We start from the raw sequence: 24,473 nt of genomic DNA, 5'->3' as shown, positions 1-24,473 counted from the left end.
TTTATTAAGGAAAAAAAAACCTAAACACACAGAAAGACATATGCACCCTTTTCTTTCATTGTAGTATCATTTACAAATAGCCAAGATATGTAAGCAATGTTAAGTGCCCATAAACAGGTGAGAGGATAAAGTAGATGTAGCGTATATACATAATGGAATGTTACTCAGCCATTTAAAAGAATAAAATATTATAATTTGCAACAATATGAGTGGACCTGGAGGGAATTATGCTAAGTGAAATAAATCAGAAAGAGGAAGACAAACACTAAAATTTCACTTATATGTGGAACCTAAAAAACAAAACAAATGAACAAACAATGCAAAACAGAAACAGAGTCATAGATACAGAGAACAAACAGGGGTGGCCGGGGTGGTGGGGTGAGGAGGAGACAAATAGGTGAGAGAGATTGGAAGGCACAAACTTCCTGTGGCAAAATAAATGAGTCACAGGGATGGAATGCACAGTGTGGGGAACACAGCAGTGACTACACAGTATCTTTGTGTGGTGACCTATCATGTGATCATTTTGAAATGTATAGAAATATAAATTATCATGTCATGTAACAGGAACTAACACAAGTAGGTCAATTATACTTCAAAAACAAGCAAATTCATAGAAAAAGAGGTCAGATTTGTGGTTACCAGAGGCAGGAGACTGGGGAAAAGGGAACTGGATGAAGATGGGCAAAAGGTACAAACTCCCAGTCACAGCAGTGGTCCCCAAGCACTGGGCCATGAACTGGTACCCATCCGTGGCCTGTTAGGAACCAGGCTGCACAGCAGGTGAGTGGTGGAAGAGTAAAATAAGCTTCAGCTGTGTTGACAGCCACTCCCCATCGCTTGCATCCCTCCTGTCTGTGGAAAAATTGTATTCCACAAAACTAGTCCCCGGTGCCAAAAAGGTTAGGGACTGCTGAGTTATAAGATAGGTAAGTACCAATAATGTAATTTACAGCATGATAAATATAATTAATGCTGCTGTACATTATATATGAAAGTTGTTAAGAGAGTATATCCTGAGTTATCACAAGGAAAACAGTATTTTCTATTTCTTTAATTTTGTATCTACATGAGATATGGATGTTCACAAAATATGTCATTATCATCATTTTATGACGTATATAAATCAAACCATTATGCTGTGTACCTTAAGCTTACACGTGCTGTATTTCAATTATATTCCAATCAAACTGGAAGAATAAAAAGAAATATAGAACTATAAATTCACCTATTTTTTGAAAATAAGAAATAAATTTCTAAATAACCCATGGACCAAAGAAAAAAATCATAATAGAAATTTAAAAATGCTTTCAACTGAGTTATAATGAAAATATCATATATTAAGCTGATGCAGCCAAGGTGAAGTGAAGTCGCTAAGTTGTGTTCAACTCTTTGCAACCCCATGGAATGTAGCCTACCAGGCTCCTCCGTCCATGGGATTTTCCAGGCAAGAGTACTGGAGTGAGTTGCTAGTTCCTTCTCCAGGGGATCTTCCCGACCCAGGGATCGAACCCAGGTCTCCTGCATTGTAGGCAGACTCTTTACCATCTGAGCCACCAGGGAATTCAAGGTAGAACTAAGTAAATTTGTAATTCTAAATGTTCATATCAGGAAAGGAGACAGGTTAAAACTTAATGTGCTAAACATCCAACCCAAGGGGTTATAAAAAGAGCTGTGATATAAACCCAAAGAAAGCAGAAAAACAAAAAAGATCAGAAATTAAGGCTGCAAAACAAATATGTGATAAAGATGTTTCTCAAAGCCAGAAGTTTTTACTTTTGGAAGATTTATAAAATTGACAAATCTCCAATGAAAACGATAAATAAAGGAGGAGAAACAAATCATCCATATTAAGAAGAAAAGGGTCTGTAACCACAGACGTGGAAAAAAAAATGTAACAATGTCATCAACAACTCTACAGCAATAAATTTGAATATTGAGACAATTGACAAATTATTAGAAAAATAGTACTAAACAAAATTCTTTTGAGAACAAAAACTAGAAAAACAAACTATTAGAAAAAAGTACTAAACAAAATTGTTTTGAGAACAAAAACTAGAAAACTTAAAAATTCCTGTAGGTGTAAAAGAAATTCAATCAATAAGCAAACAGTTTCCCTCCAAGAAAACTCTAGGCTCTGAGGCTTCCCTGTCCCATTCTGTGAGATGTCTGAGGTTCAGAATGTTCCAGTCTTACACACTTTCTTCCGGGAAAGAGGGGCAAAAGGCCCACTCCCTGGCTCATTTCACAAAATCATTCAGCTTTTGCTACCAGAGCCTGACAGTGAAAACAGGGAAAGAAAAATCACAGCCCAGACTCACTCTCCAGTTGAAGAACCACCAGGCTCAGCCACACACATAGACAGGACGACACATCACAACCAAGATGGATTTGTTCAGCCTTAGAAACCAGGTCAATTCACCACAGGAACATATTAGAGAAGAGAAGTGCGTGACCAACTCAGTCCATGCAGAAAATGGCATCGAGGAGAGTGCACATCCCACACATGCTTCTTAAAAACTTAGCAAATTTGCCTTAGAAATGAACTTTTTTAACATGGTAAGGAATGTCTGCCAACAAGGGGCTTTCCTGGTGGTCTCCTTCCACTGCAGGTGGCACAGGTTTGATCCCTACTGGGAAAACTAAGATCCAGCAAGCCACTTGGCAAGACCAAAAAAACATAATTATTAAAAGCATTTCCTTTAAGACTGAGAACAAAGCGAGGGTGCTCTCTAAAGCCACTGGGTCTTCCAACAGGAACATGCAGAGAAGAAAGAAACACAAGGCACGATGAGTAGAAGGGGAAATAGTGGTTAATTTCAGATAATATGACTGGTATGTAGAAAATCCAAATGAATACAGACATAAACTGTTAATATTATTGAGACAATTTAGTAATGTTGCTAGATACAAATTCAATAATAAAAATCAAAGATAGTCCTTATCAGAACAAATAATGAGAATAAGATTTGGAAAACTTATCATTTACAATCACACCAGTAAAACCATAGTTCTTGGGAATAAATACAACAAAAGATGAGTAAGACCCCTGATGAGGAAATGATGAAGCCCATTAGGTGACAATAAACTGAAAGTGTTAGTTGCTCAGCTATGTTCGACTCTGTGCAACCTGATGAACTGCACCCTGCCAGACTTCTCTATCCATGGGATTTTCCAGGCAAAAATACCAGACTGGATTGCCACTTCCTTCTCCAGGGGAATCTTTCCAACCTAGGAATTGAACCTGGGTCTCCTGCATTCCAGGCAGATTCTTTACCAGCTGAGCCAGCAGGGAAGCCCTGGGTAACATTAAATAAGATGTATATAAAGGTGGCACAGTGGTAAAGAATCTGCCTCCTAATGCAGGAATCATAGGAGATGCAGGTTTGATCCCTGGTTGGGAAGATCCCTTGGAGGACGGAATGGCAACCCACTCCAGTACTCTTGCCTGGGAAATCCCATGGACAGAGGAGCCTGATGAGCTACAGTCCATGGGGTCACAAAGAGTGGGACACAACTGAGAATGCACACAAATAAAAAATAAATGGAACGAATGACCTGGTTTCATCAACAAACAGAAGTCCCTAGGCGATGTGAAAGGGAAGGGGGTCTGTTTTAAATGTAAAAGGCTTAAGACACAAGCCAACCATTTGCAGGGTGGGGGTCTCATTTGGATCCTAAGTCAAGCAAGAAACTGTAAAAGACATTTTTGAGACAAAGTGTGGAAACAAACACCAGTTGGTATTAGATTTTATTAAGAAATAATGTTAATTTTGTTGGGGTCAATGATGAGTTTGTGGTTATGCTAAAATGAATCTTTATCCATTAGAATTGTGTACTAAAGTGTTCACAGGTGAAACAGTGTACCTGGGATTTTCCTCAAAACACATCAGCCCAGTGCTAAAATTGAGGAGCAGTAGAAGCAATAGGTCCCTAATGGATCACTGCCTTGTCATGGCGAAGGGGCTTGCATAATTCAATGAAGCTATAAGCCACACACGGCAGCTGCAACGGTGCAGAAGCGTGGCCGAGAGAAGCTACCCAACATCCAAGGCCGGGGCGGCGGCCGACAGGAGCTACCCCACGTCCAAGGTCAGGATCAGCGGCTGCGTTTTGCTGGAGCAGCCATGAAGAGATAACCTCACGTCCAAGGTAAGAGAAACCCAAGTAAGACAGTAGGCACTGAGAGAGAGCATCAGAGGGCAGAAAGACTGAAACTACAGTCACAGACAACTCGCCAATCTGATCACATGGACCACAGCCTTGTCTAACTCAGTGAAACTAAGCCATGCCGTGTGGGGCCACCCAAGACAGACGGGTCATGGTGGAGAGGTCTGAAAGAATGTGGTCCACTGGAGAAGGGAATGGCAAACCACTTCAGTGTTCTTGCCTTGAGAATCCCATGAACAGTATGAAAAGGCAAAAAGATAGGACACTGAAAGATGAACTCCCCAGGTCGGTAGGTGCCCAATATGCTACTGGAGATCAGTGGAGAAATAACTCCAGAAAGAATGAAGGGATGGAGCCAAAGCAAAAACAACACTCAGTTGTGGATGGGACTGGTGACAGAAGCAAGGTCCGATGCTGTAAAGAGCAATATTGCATAGGAACCTGGAATGTTAGGTCCATGAATCAAGGCAAATTGGAAGAGGTCAAACAGGAGATGACAAGAGTGAACATTGACATTCTAGGAATCAGTGAACTAAAATGTACTGGAATGGGGGAATTTAACTCAGATGACCATTATATCTACTACTGTGGGCAGGAATCCCTTAGAAGAAATGGAGTAGCCATCATAGTCAACAAAAGAGTCCAAAATGCAATACTTGGACATGATCTCAAAAATGACAGAATGATCTCTGTTCACTTCCAAGGCAAACCATTCAATATCACGATAATCCAAGTCTATGCCCCAACCAGTAACACTGAAGAAGCTGAACAGTTCTATTAAGACCTACAAGACCTTCTAGAACTAATACCCCCAAAAGATGTCCTTTTCATTATAAGGGACTGGAATGCAAAAGTAGGAAGTCAAGAAGCACCTGGAGTAACAGGCAAATTTGGCCTTGGAGTACAGAATGAAGCCGGGCAAAGGCTAATAGAGTTCTGCCAAGAGAATGCACTGGTCATAGCAAACACCCTCTTCCAACCACACAAGAGAAGATTCTACACATGGACATCACCATATGGTCAACACTGAAATCAGATTGATTATATTCTTTGCAGCCAAAGATGGGGAAGCTCTATACAGTCAGCAAAAACAAGAGCAGGAGCTGACTGTGGCTCAAATCATGAACTTCTTATTGACAAATTCAGACTGAAATTTTTGAAGAAAATGGAGAAAACCACTAGACCATTCAGGTATGACCTAAATCAAATCCCTTATGACTATACAATGGAAGTGAGAAATAGATTTAAGGCACTAGATCTGATAGACAGAGTGCCTGATGAACTATGGACGGAGGTTCGTGACATTGTACAGGAGACAGGAATCAAGACCATCCCCAAGAGAAAGAAATACAAAAAAGCAAAATGGCTGTCTGAGGAGGCCTTACAAATAGCTGTGAAAAGAAGGGAAGTGAAAAGCAAAGGAGAAAAGGAAAGATATACCCATTTGAATGCAGAGTTCCAAAGAATAGCAAGGAGAGATGAGAAAGCCTTCCTCAGCAATCAATGCAAAGAAATAGAGGAAAACAATAGAATGGGAAAGACTAGAGATCTCTTCAAGAAAATTAGAGATACCAAGGGACTATTTCATGCAAGTGAAGTGAAGAAGTGAACTCGCTTAGTTGTGTCCGACTCTTCGAGACCCCATGGACTGTAGCCTACCAGGATCCTCAGTCCATGGGATTTTCCAGGCAAGAATAATGGAGTGGGTTGCCATTTCCTTCTCCATGCAAAGATGGGCTCAATAAATGGTAGGGACGTAACAGAAGCAGAAGATACTAAGAAGAGGTGGCAAGAATACACAGAAGAACTGTACAAAAAAGATCTTCACGACCCAGATAATCACGATGGTGTGATCACTCACCTAGAGCCAGACATCCTGGAATGTGAAGTCAAGTGGGCCTTAGGAAGCATCACTACGAACAAAGCTAGTGGAGGTGATGGAATTCCAGTTGAGCTATTTCAAATCCTGAAAGACGAGGCTGTGAAAGTGCTGCACTCAATATGCCAGTAAATTTGGAAAACTCAGCAGTGGCCACAGGACTGGAAAAGGGCAGTTTTCATTCCAATCCCAAAGAAAGGCAATCCCAAAGAATGCTTAAACTACCGCACAATTGTATTCATCTCACATGCTAGTAAAGTGATGCTTAAAATTCTCCAAGCCAGGCTTCAGCAATATGTGAACTGTGAACTTCCAGATGTTCAAACTGGTTTTAGAAAAGGTAGAGGAACCAGAGATCAAACTGCAACATCCGCTGGATCATCGAAAAAGCAAGAGAGTTCCAGAAAAACATCTATTTCTCCTTTATTGGCTATGCCAAAGTTTTTGACTGTGTGGATCACAATAATCTGTGGAAAATTCTTAAAGAGATGGGAATACCAGACCACCTGACCTGCCTCTTGAGAAACCTATATGCAGGTCAGGAAGCAACAGTTAGAACTGGATATGGAACAACAGACTGGTTCCAAATAGCAAAAGGAGTACGTCAAGGCTGTATATTGTCACCCTGCTTATTTAACTTGTATGCAGAGTACATCATGAGAAATGCTGGGCTGGATGAAGCACAAGCTAGAATCAAGATTGCCGGGAGAAATATCAATAACCTCAGATATACAGATGACACCACCCTTATGGCAGAAAGTGAAGAAGAACTAAAGAGGCTCTTGATGAAAGTGAAAGAGGAGAATGAAAAAGTTGGCTTAAAGCTCAACATTCAGAAAACTAAGATCATGGCATCTGGTCTCATCACTTCATGGGAAATAGATGGGGAAACAGTGGAAACAGTGTCAGAGTTTATATTTGGGGGCTCCAAAATCACTGCAGATGGTGATTGCAGCCATGAAATTAAAAGACGCTTACTCCTTGGAAGGAAAGTTATGACTAACCTAGACAGCATATCTGAAAAGCAGAGACATTAGTTTGTCAACAAAGGTCTGTCTAGTCAGGGCTAAGGTTTTTCCAGTGGTCATGTATGGATATGAGAGTTGGATTGTGAAGAAAGCTGAGCACCGAAGAATTGATGCTTTTGAACTGTGGTGTTGGAGAAGACTCTTGAGAGTCCCTTGGACTGCAAGGAGATCCAACCAGTCCATCCTAAAGGAGATCAGTCCTGGGTGTTCATTGGAAGGACTGATGTTGAATCTGAAATTCCAATACTTTGGCCACCTGATGCGAAGAGCTGACTCATTTGAAAAGACCCAGATGCCGGGAAAGATTGAGGGCAGGAGGAGAAGGGGATGACAGAGGATGAGATGGTTGGATGGCATCACCGACTCAATGGACACGGGTTTGGGCGGACTCCCGGAGTTGGTGATGGACAGGGAGGCCTGGCTTTCTGCGGTTCATGGGGTCGCAAAGAGTCGGAAATGACTAAGCTGAACTGAATGAGCCATGCAGCGCAGGCCACCCAAGATGGACAGGTCATAGCAGAGAGTTCGGACAAAACATAATCCACTGGAGGAGGGAATGGCAAACCATCCCAGTATACTTGCTGTGAGAAGTTCACTGTATAAAAGATCAAAAAGATATGACACCAAAAGATGAGTCCTCGTTCTGAAGGTGTCTAATATGCTATTGGGGAAGAGCAGAGGAGAATTATCAATAGGCCCAGAATGAATGAAGCAGGTGGGCCAAAACAGATACTACGCTCAGGTGTGAATGTGTCTGGTGATGAAAATAAAGCCTGATGCTGCAAAGAACAGTATTATACAGGAACATGGAATAGGTCCATGAATCAGGAAAATTGGATGTGGTGAAGCAAGAGATGGTAAGAATAAACATCCTAGGAATAGCAAACTAATATGGACAGGAATGGGTGAATTTAATTCAGATGGCCATTATATCTACTACTATGGGCAAGAATCCCATAGAAGAAATGGAGTAGCCCTCATAATCAACAAAAGAGTCCATAATACAGTATTTGGGTGCAACCTCAAAAATGACAGAATGATCTCGGCTCATTTCCAAGGCAAGTCATTCAACAAACATCACAGTAACCCAAGTCTATGCCCCTACCACTGATACTGAAGAAGCTGTAGTTGATCAGTTCTATGAAGACCTAGAAGACCTCCTAGAACTAACACCTAAAATGATGTTCTACTCATCATCAGGGATTGGAATGCAAAAGTAGGAAGTCAAGATGTACCTGGAGTAACAGGCAAGTTTGGCCTTGGAGAACAAAATGAAGCAGGGCAAAGGTTAACTGAATTCTGCCAAGAGAATGCACTAGTCATAGCAAATATCCTTTTTCAACAACACAAGAGACAACGCTACACATGGACATCACCAAATGGTCAATACTGAAATCAAAAACATTTTTTATAGCTGAAGATGGACAGGCTGTATACAGTCAGCAAAAACAAGACCTGGAGCTGACTGTGGCTCAGATCATCAGCTTCTCATAGCAAATTTCAGGCTTAAACTAAAGAAAACTGGGAAAAACAATAGGCCAGCCAGTTATGACTTAAATCAAATCCTGTATGAATTCACAGTAGAGGTAATGAATAGATTCAAGGGACTAGATCTAATTAACAGTGTATCTGAAGAACTATGGACAGAGGTCCATAATATTGTACAGGAGATGGTGAATAAAACCATCCAAAAGAAAAAGAAAAGCAAGAAGGCAAAGTGGTTATCTGAGGTGGCGTTATAAATAGTGGAAGAATGAAGAGAAGAGAAAAGCAAAGGAGAGAGGGAAATGCACATCCAATTAAATGCAAGGTTCCAAAAAATAGCCAGAAGAGACAAGAAGACCTTCTTCAATGAACAATGCTTGATGACAGAAGAAAACAAGAAAAGGGGAAAGACTAGAGGTCTCTTCAGGAAAATTGGAAACATCAAAGGAGCATTCCGTCCAAAGGCAGGCACAATAAAGGATAAAAATGGTGGAGACCTAGTAGATGCTGAAGAGATCAAGAAGCAATGGAAAGAATACATGAAAGAACTATATAAAAAAGATGTTAATGAACTGATTACTAGGACGGTGTGGTTAGTCACCCAGAGTCAGACATTCTGCAGTGTGAAGTCAAATGGGCCTTAAGAAGCACTGCTATTAATAAAGCTGGTGGATTCAATGAAATTCCAGCAGAACTATTCAAATCCCTAAAGGATGATGCCATCAAGGTTTTGCATTCATTATGTCAGCAAATCTGGAAGACCTAGCAGTGGCCACGGGATTGGAAAAGGTCAATCCTCATCCCAATTCCCAAGAAGTGTAATACCAAAGAATGTGCTAACCATCAGACAATTGCACTCATTTCCCGTGCTAGCAAGGACGTGTTTAAAATCTTGCATGCTAGGCTTCAGCATTATGCAAACCAAGAACTTCCAGATGTCCAAGCAGGGTTTAGAAAAGGAAGAGGACATAAGAAATCAAATTGCTAACATTCACTGGATTATAGACAAAATAAGTGAACTTCAGAAAAATATCTACCTCTGTTTCATTGACTACGTTAAAGCCTTTGACTGTGTGGAACGTGACTAACTGTGGAAAGTTCTAGAGAGATGGGAATACCAGAACATCTTACCTGTCTCCTGAGAAACCTGATGCAAGTCAAGAAGCAACAGTTAGAACCCTGTATGGAATAACTGATTGGTTCAAGATTGAGAAAGGAGTATGACAGGGCTGTCTGCTGTCACCCTGTTTGTTTAACCTATATGCTGAGCACATCATGAGAAATGCTGGGCTGGATGAGTTATAAGCTGGAATCAAGATAGGAGGGAGAAACATCAACAACCTCAGATATGCAGATGATACCACTGTTGAAGCTCCAATACTTTGACCACCTGATGCAAAGAACTGACTCATTTGAAAAGACCCTGATGCTGGGAAAGACTGAAGGCAGGAGAAGGGGACAACAGAGGGTGAGATGGTTGGATGGCATCTCTGACTCGATGGACATGAGTTTTAGCAAACTCCAGGAGTTGGTGATGGACAGGGAAGCCTGGCGTGCTGCAGTCCATGTGGTCGCAAAGAGTTGGACACGACTGAGCGAGTGAACTGAACCACTCTAATGGCAGAAAGTGAAGAGGAACTATAAACAGCCTCTTGGTGAGGGTGATGGAGAGTGAAAGAGCCAGCTTAAGACTAAATATTAAAAAAACAAACTGAGACCATAGCATCTGGCCCCATTACTGCATGGCAAATAGAAGGGGAAAAGGTGGAAGTAGTGGCAGAATTCCTCTTCTTGGTCTCCAAAATCACTGGTGACGGTAACTGCAGCCATGAAATCAGAAGACAATTGCTTTTTGGCAGGGAAGCAATGACAAATCTAGACTGTGTTGAAAAGCAGAGACGTTACTCTGCTGACAAAGACAGTTCAATTCAGTCGCTCAGTCATGTCTGACTCTTTGCGACCCCAGGGACTGCAGCACACCAGGCCTCCCTGTCCATCACCAACTCCCGGAGTCCACACAAACCCATGTCCATCGAGTTGATGATGCCATCTAACCATCTCATCCTCTGTCATCCCCTTCTCCTGCCTTCAGTTTTTCCCAGCATCAGGGTCTTTTCCAATGAGTCAGTTCTTTGTATCAGGTGGCCAAAGTATTGGAGCTTCAGTTTCAGCATCAGTCCTTCCAATAAATATCAGGACTGATTTCCTTTAGGATTGACTGGTTTGATCTTCTTGAAGTCCAAGGGACTCTCAAGAGTCTTCTCCAGCACCATAGTTCAAAAGCATCAATTCTTCGGTGCTCAGCTTTCTTTATGGTCCAACTCTCACACCCATACATGACTACTGGAAAAACCATAGCTTTGAATAGACGGATCTTTAATGCCGACAAAGGCCCGTCTAGTCAAAGCTATGAGGTCCGTATAGTCAAGGCTATGGTATTCCAGTAGTCACATATGGTTGTGAGAGCTGGACTGTAAAGAAGGCAGAATGCCAAAGAATTGATGCCTTTGAACTGTGGTGCTGGAGAAGACTCCTGAAAGTCCCTTGGACAGCAAGGAGTTCAAACCAGTCAATCTTAAGGGAGGTCAACCCTGAATATTCACTGGAAGGACTGATGCTGAAGCTGAAGCTCCAGTATTTTGGTCATCCAGTGACACCCAAAGGAGAATTCAAGAAAAGCTACAAATTAGAGGAAGATAAATGCAACACATCTCCCATCATGACAGGTAAGGAACATCTATGGATCAACACAGAGGAAGATGAATGACAGCAAAACGGTGGAACTTAAACAGACTGGTCACAACAAGGGACATTCAAGAGGCCAACGTTTGTAACCAGTTTGTCTGCGTGTCCTGACTCCTGCCTGTGTTCCTGGCATTGTCAACAGTGATCCCTTTAACTCTTCTAACAGAGTCCTGGTTGGACAATGAGCTCAACCTCATCTGTAATTAGGGACATGCAGAGTAAAGCCATGTAAACTATTACTGCACAGTCATCAGTCTGAGGAACACATTAGAAGCCTGAGGACACCAGGTGCCAGCAAGGACAGGAAGCAGCGGGAAGGTTTGTTCACTCATGGTGGGAGTGGAAACTGGGGCAGATGCTTTGAAAAGAGTTTGGCATCGCCTCGTAAAGTTAAAAATATAACGCCGTCTGCACTAGGATCTGATCGCTGCTGTGAGAAACTGCCACGCACTCAGTAACTTAACACAAATGCGTTATTATCTTGCAACTCTGGAGGTCAGAAGTCTGAAATGAGCCCCACGGAGCTAAAACCAAGATGTCAGCTGGGCTGCCCTCCTCTTCAGCACCTCTGGGGCACAGTCTGTCTGCTTGCCTTTTCTGGTTTCTAGAAGTCGCCCACAGGCCTTGGCCAAAGCCCATCCTACCAACTTCAAAGCCACTAAAGTCAGGTGGGCCTTCTCGTCTGCACTTCCTGGCTCCCCCCTGCCCTCTGTTCTACCAGAGTGAATAAGTGAAATCACTCAGTCGTGTCCGACCCTTTGCGACCCCATGGAGCCTACCAGGCTCCTCCGTCCATGGGATTTTCCAGGCAAGAATACTGGAGTGGGTTGCCCCTCTAATTGCTCTGGTCCCAGCCGGTTAACCCAGCACAGGCTCCTGGTTCAGTCAGCTGACCAACAGCCCAGATTCCCACAGCCTGTAACCTAACACACGCACAGGTTCCGAGGGTCAGCATGGGGCTGTTTCTGGGGCTGCTATTTTGTATACCAGGCCCTCTGACTCAGCACTTCCTCTTCCAGGCAATCACCTGATAGAAACTCTTAGATGCTGAGAGGGTAACAGGCAGGAAGGCTAGAGGTCCCCAAGCGGCAAGAGGAAATAAACTGGAAGTGTCAGACATTTTTCCTTCACTACACAGAATTAATCAGCAATACATGAACCATGAACTTCCAGATGTTCAAGCTGGTTTTAGAAAAGGCAGAGGAACCAGAGATCAAATTGCCAACATCCGCTGGATCATAGAAAAAGCAAGAGTGTTCCAGAAAAACATCTATTTCTGCTTCATTGACTATGCCAAAGCCTTCGACCGTGTGGATCACAATAAACTGTGGAAAATTCTTAAAGAGATGGGAATACCAGACCACCTGACCTGCCTCTTGAGAAACCTATATGCAGGTCAGGAAGCAACAGTTAGAACTGGACATGGAACAACAGACTGGTTCCAAATAGCAAAAGGAGTACGTCAAGGCTGTATACTGTCACCCTGCTTACTTAACTTATATGCAGAGTACATCATGAGAAACGCTGGGCTGGATGAAGCACAAGCTGGAATCAAGATTGCCGGGAGAAATATCAATAACCTCAGATATGCAGATGATACCACTCTTATGGCAGAGAGTGAAGAGGAACTAAAAAGCCTCTTGATGAAAGTGAAAGAGAGTGAAAAAGTTGGCTTAAAGCTCAACATTCAGAAAACTAAGATCATGGCATCTGGTCCCATCACCTCATGGGAAATAGATGGGGAGACAGTGGAAACAGTGTCAGACTTTATTTTTTTGGGCTCCAAAATCACTGCAGATGGTGATTGCAGCCATGAAATTAAAAGACGCTTCCTCCTTGGAAGGAAAGTTATGACCAACCTAGACAGCATATTAAAAAGCAGACATTACTTTGCCAACAAAGGCCCGTCTGGTCAAGGCTATGGTTTTTCCAGTGGTCATGTATGGATGTGAGAGTTGGACTGTGAAGAAAGCTGAGTGCCAAAAAATTGATGGTTTTGACTTGTGGTGTTGGAGAAGACTCTTGAGAGTCCCTTGGACTGCAAGGAGATCCAAGCAGTCCATCCTAAAGGAGATCAGTCCTGGGTATTCATTGGAAGGACTAATGCTGAAGCTGAAACTCCAGTACTTTGGCCACCTCATGCGAAGAGCTGACTCATTGAAAAAGACCCTGATGCTGGGAGGGATTGGGGGCAGAAGGAGAAGGGGACGACAGAGGATGAGATGGTTGGATGGCACCACCAACTCGATGGGCATGAGTTTGAGTAAATTCCGGGAGTTGGTGATGGACAGGGAGGCCTGGCTTTCTGCGGTTCATGGGGTCGCAAAGAGTCGGACACGACTGAGCGACTGAACTGAACACAGAATTAAAAGAGGCTTCTTTTAATTCTGTGTAGAAGATACCTGGTTCTGCCTTGAGCTAACCAATCCATTTTTCTCATGCAAATGTTTTTCTTAAGCTATGTTAATGAAACTATGTATCTGCTATGGAATTTGCCTTTCTGCAAAATGGTTCCACCTAACTTTTTTTCCCTTTTCTCAAACCTTGGGTTGATAATGCCTCCACAAACCAGCATTTCTGTCAATTGTTTTACGGTGGGGGCAGGGATGGGGAATGACACACCTCGCGCCATCCTATCTCAAAAATGCATATTGTGGGAGAGGGGCTTGGTGAAACTCCCTCAGCCTTGAGGTGTCTCTCTTATCTGATTAATACCTTGCTAAAAACTAGAAAGGGGTACTCCTTCTGTCCCCTTCTGACATCTGTGTCAGAAGCTTTCCCTATCTCTATTAAACTTTAATAAAACTTTGCTACACAAAAAGCTCCAAGTAGTCAAGCCTTGTCTCTGACCCCGGATGGAAATCCTCTCCTCCGGAGGACAAGAATCCCACTGTTAACACACGACTCACAGCAGCAACCTTTCAACGCTGTACTCCTTTCCGGATGCTGCCACAGCAAAGTGCCACGGACTGGCTGTCTTTTTTTTTTTTTTAATATTTATTTATTTGGCTGAGCCAGGTCTTAGTTGGTGCATGCAGGATCTTTAGTTGTGGCATGTGGGACCTAGTTCCCTGACCAGGGATCGAACCCTGGCCCCGTGCATTGGGGTGTGGAGTCTTAGCCACTGAACCACCAGGGAAGTCCCAGACTGGCTGTCTTAGAACAAGACAACGGTATTATCTCATAGTTCTGGAGGCCAGAAGCCTGATATCAAGATGCCAGCTCCCTCTGACGTGCTGAGCAAGGCCCTCATACAGACTCCTCTCCTCGGTCCTGGTTCCCAGGCTCATGGCAGTGCAGCTCCAGTCCATGTTGTTAGGCGAACCACTGACCGAAACCGCCGACCCTCAGCAGGCACCACAGTAACCACTTGCATGAGGTATCTTAAACAGGAGGTCCTGGTAAGGAACACAGAACTAACAAGCTACCACCAACCACAAGAATTCAGCAAAGGTCAAAAGGAGAGGGAAACGACAGTGCATGTGTCCTACCAACCTCCCAGAATCCTCCTCACTGGAATCCATCTTGGCTGATGTGCACCACCAGTCCAGTCAGAGACAACTCGGAAATTAACCCCATCACCGTAAAACCGAGACTGTAAGCATGTGGCAGAGCTGTTCTGGTTCCCTCACCCTGCTGCCCTCCGCCCAGGTGCCCCTTCCCAATAAAGGCTCTTGCTTGGTCAGTTTGTGTGTCTCCATGGACAACTCTTCCGAGTGTTAGACAAGAGCCCACTCTCGGGCCCTGGAAGGGGTCCCCTTTCCTGTAACACTGGCATTCTCCCTGTGTGCATGTCTGCGTCCAAATCCCCCCCCCCCCTTTATATAGACACTTGTCATGACGGATGAAGGGCCTGCCTGCCTCAGTTTGACATCATCTTAACCAGTTATTTCCAAATGAGGCCACATGCTGAGACACTTGGAGAAGGAAATGGCAACCCACTCCAGTACTCTTGCCTGGAAAATCCCATGGATGGAGGAGCCTGGTAGGCTACAGTCCATGGGGTCGTGAAGAGTCGGACACGACTGAGAGACTTCACTTTCACTTTTCACTTTCATGCATTGGAGAAGGAAATGGCAACCGACTCCAGTATTCTTGCCTGGAGAATCCCAGCGATGGGGGAGCCTGGTGGGCTGCCATCTATGGGGTCGCACAGAGTCGGACACTATTGAAGTGACTTAGCAGCAGCAGCAGCAGCTGAGACACTGGGGGTTCACACATCAAAGTACTTTTGTTGTTGTTGAGGAGACAGAACTCCCCTCCTAACACATAAATAACAGGAACTATACAAGACCTTGCAGAGCAGAGTTCATTAAGAGCAGTAACTCTGGAAACAACCCTGGCCAGCAGCAACAGAACACACCGTGAGATCCACCCTAGGCGAGCTGGGTGGTGACGAACATGAGTGACCTATAGCTTGTGCAAGAGTGTGGATAGGTCTCTCACACAGCTGGGAGGGAGGAAGACATGAGCACATGCTGCTTCCCTTTCCCCTTCCCCTGCCCAAGTGCGCAGGATTCACAGCAGCCCAGACTGGGCATCAGAGCCTGTGTGGAGGAAGGCAGTGTGCCTAGAGTTGGGTAAGAGAGTCCAGTCGGGGCCAGGATGGGGGTCGATGTCCACAGTGTGCTCCACCTGCTCAAGCCTGTGAGGCCTGACATGGCATCAGAACCTCATAATATCCCGACAAAATATTTGTCCATTACAAAGGCTGAAGTGACTTCCCAGGGGAGATGCAGGCAGACACCACCTTAAACAAGTGGTCAGAACAGAGTGACACGTGGCACCACTTCTGTGACCTTCCTGCCAAAGACACATAATGGGAATTTGATTTTGAAGAAACACCAGACAAACCCAAATGGAGGGGCTTTCCACAAAAGCCACTGGACTCTAACCTTCAAAGGTGTCAAGATCATGGAGCCAAGGAAAGCCTGATTGGAAGAGACTGAAGAAACACATTAACAGCTCAGTGTGCTTGGGGAGCCCAGACTGGACCCTTTCTGGTCTGTGACTTTATAGGATCAGCTGGCAGAAGGTGTTTGTCTGTGGCCAATGATCAGATGTCCTGACATGTCCAAGTCACCCTCCCAACTCTGACGGTCATGTGTGGTTGTGCTGGAGACTGCCCTGATGTGCAGAAATGTGAACGGAATGTCTGCAGGTGACAGAGCATCACGTAGGCAACTTATTCTCAAATACTACAGGAAGACAAGGTTGTTGATGCTGAACTTGCAACTTTTAGGTAAGTTCGAGATTATTTCAAAAATTAAAAAAGAATACATAGTGTTATTCCATTTATATACATATATGGATTAAAACAGGTGAAACTTATATTGTTTAGAAATGGTAAAACTAAAGGAAATCAAGAAGTCAGGCTGTGGTCATGGGGAAGGGGGTCTGCTGTGGGGCAAGGGAGGGGTTGGGGCACTCGGGATACTGACAAGGTACCATTTCTGGCCTTGGGTACTGGCTACTGATGCAGTACTGTGAATCCCCGCGCCAGCGTCTGCAGAGACAACTATCTGGGAATTCTCTCAACTGTCGGGACCTAGGCAGGCCCGCCCATCACCTAGTTCAGTACTTGGTTCACAGTGGATGTTCAAGGAGTGTTTGCCCGATACATAACGTGAGCACATAAAACGAATATTTGTTTATGGAAAACAAAATAATAGAAGTTTCCAGAAACAGGCTAATCATTACAAACCAAACTGAGATGATCTCGGAGTTCCTTCCTTGGTCCGGACACTCTGGGTCCCTCTTCACCAGCGCGCTCGCCCTCGAGTTTTCCCAACGGTTTCCTAGATTTGCAAGGACAGCATAGCCAAGTCCGCCCGGAACCTGCACGGAGCCCGGAACCCAGGCTGCACCTGCACGCGGGGGGTTCTTGAAACCTGCGGGGGCGGGGCCTGAAACCGGCGAGGGGGTCACGAAACCGGTGGCGGCAGGGTGGGGGGGGTGGTCTGAAACTTGCCGCGGGGACGAGGGGCAGCTGAAACCGGCCCGGGGCCGTCCGAAGGCCCAGAAATCGGCCGGGGCGACCCCCTCACTAGGAGTTATTTCTCAGGCAGAACTTCCAAGGCGGAGGTGCTGATTTGTGCCTGGGGGGTGGCCATAGTTCCCAAGCCCAACCGCAGGCTCCGGGGCCAACGGACCCACCTCTCAGCGGCCCCACTGGGTCGGACCAGCGCGGGATCTGGGCGGAGAAGCTCCTCTAAGTCTGCTGGCTGCGCGGTTTGGAGCGGGTAGCTCCATGGCAACGGACGGCTCCATCGCAGGGCGGGGGTGCCCGCTCACCCCCCCGCCAAGGCGATGGCTCGCCCCGGCGGCACCCCCGCGCAGGCGCAGTGCTGCCGAGGCTGCAAAGTGCAACCGGAGCGCCAGACGGACGGACGGACTCTGATACGCTGCTGGTGGTTACTGCCGGAGACTAGCGCGCTGGGCAGAGCAGAGACCGCGAGCGCAGGGTCGCGGGGCATCCGGACTACCAGGCTGTGGCGGAGGAGACTGACGCTGCTTGGTAGTACGGCTGCAGCCCCAGTCTGCCTCCTCTGGTTTGGCCCAAGCGGGTTGAAGAACGGATTAGTTGTTAATTTTAGTGACTGTAGAGTTCACGTAAAATAGAGGTTTCTCACTTCTCTTTTTGAGACCAGAGAGCTGGAACAATATGCCACGCTGGGCTGGAGCTGAATTGAGTCCTCCCTGCTCACTGTGCACGCCCCAGCCTTGTCTGGGGTCAGGTCCATTTCCACCTGTCCCGAGGGTGTGTGTTTGCAGTCTGGACTCAGGGTGTGAGGAAGGTGTTGAGTCTTGCCCCAAAGCCACAGGTGCGAAGCCTCGCACCAAGGCCACAGAAGCGGAGCCCACGACCAAGGTCACCTCTGAAACTGACTGAACCCCTTTGTAACTTGCCCAAAGCCCCTGATGACCACTAAGGAGCTTCCTGACTCTCCATTAGGCAGATGCCCACTCTAGTAAGCACCCTATAGAGCCCCAACCAATCACCTAAAGCTAACCGTCCAGCAGGAATTTTGTCTTGAGGCTACTAAAAGTTGGTTATTAATCCAAGAAAACTGTCCGTTTTCCCTGTTTGTCAGGAGGTTCACATGCTGTGCTCGCAGTGCCCACATTATCCCTGCTCTTTGTTCTTAATAAACTGACTCCCTTCTGAAATGCTCTGTGTCTGGAAATTCTTTTCCAACATGCACTTGGACTGCCTCAACAGAAGGATCCCTCTAGCCAGTGCAGTTGGTGCTGGGCCCTGGACCCCCGGCTGATGGGTATATTCCCTGCCCTCCGGGAGCCCAGTAACTTCTAGCGCGCCTGCACCTTGCATGGCCGCTGGCCCTGCTGGTCAGTCGCTGGCTTTGTCCAGCGGCTCCTGATGCCACAATGGGACCCAGGAAGTCCTGTAGTTTCATTCTGGGATGGCAAGATCCGTCAGAGCCATCCAGCCTGGCTAAAAGCGCAGCATCTCTGAGAACTGTGAACTTCATCGGGATAGTGGTCACCTCTGTAGTCCTCCCCCTGCAGTGCTGCCCAGACCTCGTCCCTCCTGGATTGAGGAACAGAACTGACTCAGCAGAACAGCCCAGAACAGATGTTCTAAGAAAAACTGTTCTCTTTCCCACCTCACCCAAATTATGGGGTTTTTCCTTTTCAGCTTTGCTTCTCTGGGCCTGTCCATATTAATGACTAATATACTTTCTACTAAAGAACAGAAGGACAACAAAAGGCTGAAAACAGCCCCTGTGTCCACCAGTAGGAGCTGGTTGAGTTCCAGCTGCACTGCCAAAGGCTGGGAAAGGTACAAGGACTGTCTCTGTGTTCTGCCCCGGAGTGACCCATGGGCAGAAGACATGGTTAAGCGGAAAACACTAAGATGCAGAACAGCTGATACAGTATTTTATCCGAGAAGGGGCAGGCCCACTAAGAATGTACTCACTCTTTTTTTACATTATAAAGTAACATTACAATGGTTGCCAACCAGGCATAGGAGGGTCAGCAGTAGAAACGACGTTTCTCTAAATGTGCTCATACATTTGGCTTGGAACTGTGTAATTATAAAACCCAAAATAAATCAAAACAGAGAAAAAAACCTCCCAAGATTTGCAAACAAATGGATGTAAAAAGAAGAAACCAACTGTATGTCAGCTTGGTGGCTTAACCAACAGAAAAGGATAATTTCAAGTGACTTTAAAACCCAACAATCTTATTGTGCATACCTAATAGACTGTATACTAAAGACAAAAAGAGTTGCAAAGAAATCTTAAACTGTTTCCAGTGATCCTGGTCTTTGTAATAATATTGATGCTGTTATTCTGGAACTATATAAAGTGGGGTAAAACAAATAAGTAGCATAGTAATATTAGGAAACATTATTTTTCACTTGACAGATAGAAATATAAAATAAATGGAAAAACCTATACTGCTGGAATTGGATATGAAATATTAGTATGAATTAATATAATTTGTAAAATGTATTGCTTAGCTTTGTCCACCGAAATTGTCTAGAACTATTCAATATGGTACCCACTGGACACGTGGCTATTTAAATTTAACTGAATTAAAATTAAACACTTGGACAAATATTTCTACACTTATGTTCACAAAAGCACTACACATATCACAATAGCCAGGAGCTGGAAACAATCCAAATGTCCATCAATGGATGGCTATAATGTGATAAATATATTAAAATTAAATGTGATAGATATATATGGTGGAATGTTACTAAGCCTTTTGAAAAGAATGAAATTCTGACACCTGCTACAACATGGATGAACCTCCAAGATGTGATGATAAGGGAAACAAGGCAGTCACAAAAGAACAAGTATTATTTGTTTTCACTCATATGAGCTACACAGTCAAGTTTATAGAGACAGAGAGAAGACTGTGGTTGTCAGGAATGGAGTTAGGGTGGTGAAGTCTGCGGTGAGTGTTTAGTGGTGACAGAGTTTCAGTCTGGAAAGATGAAAAGGTTCTGGAGGCAGACGGTGGTGATGGCTGCACCACAAAGTGAATGCACTTCCTGCTGCTGAACTGTACACTTAAAAATGGGCACAGGGGTAGTTTTAGGTTTTGTATATTTTACCTCTTTTTTTTTTTTTTTGGCCATGTCTGGTGCTATGGTAAATAATCCACCTGCCAATGCAGGAGATGCAAGAAATGTGGGTTTGATCCTTGGGTTGGGAAGATCACCTGGAGAAGGAAACAGCAACCCACTCCTGTATTCTTGCCTGGAAAGTCCCATGGACAGAGGAGCTTGGCAGGTTACAGTCCATGGGGCTGCAAAAAGTCAGACACAATGGAGCGACTAACACGTGCATGTTATGGGATCTTAGTTCCCTGAGCAGGGATTGAAAAAGAAATGCAAAATTTCTTTTTTTTGCAAAAAAGGGATCGAAAAAGAAAATGCAAGGGAACATTTCATGCAAAGATGGGCACAATAAAGGACAGAAATGGTATGGACCTAACAGAAGCAGAAGATATTAAGAAGAGGTGGCAAGAATACAAGAAGAACTATACAAAAAAGATCTTCATGACCCAGATAACCACGATGGTATGATCACTCCCCTAGAGCCAGACATCCTGGAATGTGAAGTCAAGTGGACCTTAGGAAGCATCACTACGAACAAAGCTAGTGGAAGTGATGGAATGCCAGTTGAGTTATTTCAAATCCTAAAAGATGATGCTGTGAAAGTGCTGCACTCAGTATGCGAGCAAATTTGAAAAACTCAGCAGTGGCCACAGGACTGGAAAAGGGCAGTTTTCATTCCAATCTCAAAGAAAGGCAATGCCAAAGAATGTTCAAACTACCGCACAACTGCACTCATTTCACACGCTAGTAAAGTGATGCTCAAAATTCTCCAAGCCAGGCTTCAACAGTACATGAACTGTGAACTTCCAGATGTTCAAGCTGGTTTTAGAAAAGGCAGAGGAACCAGAGATCAAATTGCCAACATCTGTTGGATCATCAAAAAAGCAACAGAGTTCCAGAAAAATATCTACTTCTTCTTTATTGACTATGCCAAAGCCTTTGACTGTGTGGATCACAACAAACTGTGGAAAATTCTTAAAGAGATGGGAATACCAGACCACTGTACCTGCCTTCTGAGAAATCTGTATGTAGGTCAAGAAGCAACAGTTAGAACTGGACATGGAACAATAGACTGGTTCCAAATCAGGAAAGAAGTACGTCAAGGCTGTATATTGTCACCACATGTGTCCCACATGCCTGCTGCCAAAAGTAAAACATAAAACAGAAGCAGTATTGTAACAAACTTAGTAAAGACTTTAAAATGGTCCACATCAAAAAAATCTAAAAAAGGAATTTATTTTTATTTATTTATCTGTGCCAGCTCATAATTGCAGCATGTGGGATCTAGTTCCCTGGCCAGGGATGGAACCAGGGCCCCTTGCATTGTGAGTGCAGATTCTTAGCCACTAGACCACCAGGGAAGTCACTGTAAACTCTACTTCAATAAAGCTGACTAAAAATAAAACAAACCTAGATAACAGTCTGCATCTACTGGACCACACAGGACCTGGCTTCTGCCTACCTTGCTCCACAACCCTCACTCCCTCCCTCCTTCCCAGACCCACTGGCCTTGCCTTGCTCCTGCCTCACGGCTTTTGCACATTCCATTCTCTGCCCAGAACACTTACCTGGCTCTGGATGGGGCTGCCTTTTCCTCCAGAAGGGACAGAATCGAATCCAAGCCTCAGCTCAGATGTTACCCCTCAGGATGGTCCTCCCTGTCTGAACTGCCTACCCTCCTCATTACTTTTATCATTCTCCTCATTATTTTTATCTTTCTGAGATTCCTTCCCAGCATGCATTATACTTGAACTGATCTCTTTTGTCTATTTTGTTGTTGTTGTTCAATCGCTAAGTCATGTCCAACTCTTTGGGACCCCACGGACTGCAGCATGCCAGGCTTCCCTGTCCTTCACTATCTCCCAGAGCTTGCTCAAACTCATGTCCACTGAGTCAGTGATGCCATCCAAACATATCTTCTGCCACCCCTTTCTTCTCCCACCCTCAATCTTTCCCAGCATCAGGGTCTTATCCAATGAGTCAGCTCTTCTCATCAAGTGGCCAAAATATTGGAGCTTCAGCTTCAGCATCAGTCCTCCCAATGAATATTCAGGGTTGATTTCCTTTAGGATTGACTGGTTCGATCTCCTTGCTGTCCAAGGGACCCTCAAGAGTCTTCTCCAGCACCACAATTTGAAAGCATCAGTTCTTTGGCACTCAGCCTTCTTTATGGTCCCACTCTCACATCCGTACATGACTACTGGAAACACCAAAGCTTTGACTATACGGACCTTTGTTGGCAAAGTAATGTCTCTGCTTTTTGATACACCATCTGGGTTTGTCGTAGCTTGTTTGTTTACTCACGATTGTCCCTGTTCTTCCTCCTAGAAGGCGAGGCCACTAAAGGCAGGGACCTTTTAAATCTTATTCAGATCCAACATCTAGACCAGTATTTCACAGAGTCAGATGAATAATTCCTTAAATGGTTAGATGTTGGTTAAATGAATGTTGGTCTGTGTTGGGGCCTTTCTTGAGGAAGTTTAATCAAAGCATCCATATATCAAGTGTGAAAAAGATTACAAAAAAAAAAAAAGATTACAGCAAACCTCCTGCTTTTATTTCTCCAACATCCTACCCAGGGGATCAGCATGTCAGAGCAGAGAGAGGCTCAGGGAGCTAGGTTGACTTCCTCAGACAGTCTGGGGAGCACAGCTGCCTGACATTTGGGACACTCTGCCAGCAGCCCGGTCAGGACTTTCACATTGATTCAGTCTTGCTGTGCCGTGCTGTTAGCTCAGTTGTGCCCAACTCTGTGTGACCCTATGGTGGCCTGCCAGGCTCCTCTGTCCATGGGATTCTCCCTGCAAGAATACTGGAGTGGGTTGCCATGCCCTTCTCCAGGGTTTCTTCCCGATCCAGGGATCAAGCCAGCCTGTATTATGTCTGACCTGCATTGGCAGATGGATTCTTTACCACTAGCGCCACCTGGGAAGCCCTTGATTCAGTCTTGCTGGCCCCTAAAGCTGAGTCTCACTTGATAGGCAGAACTTTGTCAGTAGTGTTAATCTGTGTTTAGTGTTTTCCATCAGGTGAAAGAATCTCCACTTTAAAAAACATAAAATAGGAGAATAGAATTCTGACTTTTCCTCACTACATATGAGCAATTGTACTTGGACATCTATTCATCTTGTGGAGAAAAAATTCTCTAAATGGCCAAGTTTGATCACTTACTGGTCTTCAGGGCCTCAATGACTAAAAGAAGCCATGAAACCCAGCTTCCTCGTGTATCCTTTGTTTGAGCAGACATTGATCTCAGGCTGCTGCAAGGATTTTGCATGTGGTCCTTTCTGCCAAGTAGTCTCTGCTTCTCCAAATGAATGAATTCCATCTGGAAATCATGGGATTAATAATTACACTCTAAGCTCAGGAATATTTTTCTGTGTCACTGCCATCTCCTCTATTTGGTGCATTTTCCCAGGAAAATAATAAAACAGCGTCACCAATGTATCAAGCAGGGATTTTAAAATTAGCAAGTACAGTCTCCCCTCCCGGGTCCCCATGACTCACCTCTACCTCCCGGGGCCCATCCTGCTGCTGCAAGGGACTCAGGCCAGCTCTCTGCCCAAGCTCTGGACTCGGTGCCATGGCTTCCCAGACATTGAGAGCAAACAGCAAAGCCATCACCCCAAAGGAACACGGCAAAACAGGAGCAGGCTGAGGATCTCAAGAGTCAAGCAGACCCCAAACCACACTTCCCAGTTCCCTAGACACTTCCCGTGGTCTTGTCACCCAGATAAGTGTTGAGTTGGTGACCCTGGGGCAACCACGGAAGCAGAGTTTCCACACCTTCTAGGGCCAAGTGTGTGATGCCCCGCTCAGCACCATATGGGGAGAACAGAACGCCTCCCTGCACGGAACAGGAGGGAGGGACCGAAGCTGACACCCGGAGACTGTAACCAGAGCGCTCTGCATGCATCATGCAGCCGAGAAGCTGCCGTGTTACCTGTGAAATAAGAGGAAGGGGAGGGTGTGGGTGAGTTAACTAGACCCACAGGGACCACAGGCCTCACCATTCGGGCTTCCTGTTTATTCCTGTCTGCAGGCATGGACACCAGGTCCCTGACTGTGG

General features: G+C 44.9%; 1 protein-coding gene across 1 annotated transcript in view; it reads right to left on the bottom strand.

The window, feature by feature from the left end:
• Positions 1–18,314, bottom strand: part of CFAP74 (cilia and flagella associated protein 74) — a 97,959-nt gene extending 79,645 nt beyond the window's left edge. Inside the window, exons 1-2 of the mRNA XM_043924398.1 lie at positions 17,464–18,314; positions 17,012–17,213 (exon numbers count right to left, since the gene is read on the bottom strand). The gene's annotated coding sequence lies outside the window, so the exon portion shown is untranslated. The remainder of the gene's footprint in view (positions 1–17,011; positions 17,214–17,463) is intronic.
• Positions 18,315–24,473: the final 6,159 nt, after the last annotated feature.

Source organism: Cervus elaphus, chromosome 14 (assembly GCF_910594005.1).
Source record: "Cervus elaphus chromosome 14, mCerEla1.1, whole genome shotgun sequence".
Taxonomy (NCBI): Eukaryota; Metazoa; Chordata; class Mammalia; order Artiodactyla; family Cervidae; genus Cervus; species Cervus elaphus.
This window is presented reverse-complemented; position numbering and strand designations above follow the sequence as displayed.